Source organism: Macaca mulatta, chromosome 2 (genome assembly GCF_049350105.2).
Source record: "Macaca mulatta isolate MMU2019108-1 chromosome 2, T2T-MMU8v2.0, whole genome shotgun sequence".
In the NCBI taxonomy this organism is placed as follows: domain Eukaryota; kingdom Metazoa; phylum Chordata; class Mammalia; order Primates; family Cercopithecidae; genus Macaca; species Macaca mulatta.
Genome location: NC_133407.1, coordinates 193365171 through 193365894, shown reverse-complemented (window position 1 = coordinate 193365894; position 724 = coordinate 193365171). Strand labels below are relative to the sequence as shown.

Here is a 724-nt window from a genome sequence, read left to right as displayed (position 1 = left end):
ACATAACTTTCAGATGGTTTCAAACATATAGCAATTCTCAGTGTTCTAAAAACATTAATTTAGACATTTTTTGATAGGATTATTATTGTTTTTATGAAAAAGCAGATTTCAAAGGTCTTTGTTCCACCATTCTAGATCATTCATTTTTGCAGTTTTGGTATCAAATTTCACTTAATTTCTTGGCCCCAAAATATAGATAAGTAGCAACTAAATATAGAGTAAAAAAAGTTATGATAATGAGCAAAATGTTCAACTACTCCAAATGGGCTGAGTGAAAATAGGTTTTCTGAGCATCCATTTACATTGGCCAGGCATGGTGGCGCATGCCTATAATCCCAGAATTTGGGAGGCTGAGGCAGGAGGATTATTAAAGGACCAGAGTTAAAGACTAGCCTGGGCAACATGGTGAGACCCCCATCTCCAAAACCATATTTTAAAATTAGCTGGGTATGGTGGCAGGTACATGTAATTGCAGCCACTCAGGAGGCTGAAGTGGGAGGATTGCTTAAGCCCAGGAGTTTGCAGCTGCAGTGAGCTATGATCACACCACTGCACTCCAGCCTGGGCAACAGAGCAAGACCCTATCTCTAAAATAAAGAAAAAAAAGGTAGAAAAATATCAGAGTTGGTGGAAAAAGGGACTGAGAGAGGTGCAAATGTACACGTAAAATTCGTGCGTTTCCTTGTATGTAAATGTTATATCTAAATATTGAAATCTAGTAATG

The 724-nt window shown here is 37.8% G+C and overlaps 1 non-coding gene across 1 annotated transcript; it reads left to right on the top strand.

The window, feature by feature from the left end:
• The first annotated feature begins 223 nt into the window (after positions 1 to 223).
• On the top strand, positions 224 to 296 carry LOC114676587 (small nucleolar RNA Z40). Its single transcript, XR_003727638.1, has one exon. It is a non-coding gene; the product is annotated as a small nucleolar RNA Z40 (small nucleolar RNA).
• The last annotated feature ends 428 nt before the right edge of the window (positions 297 to 724 follow it).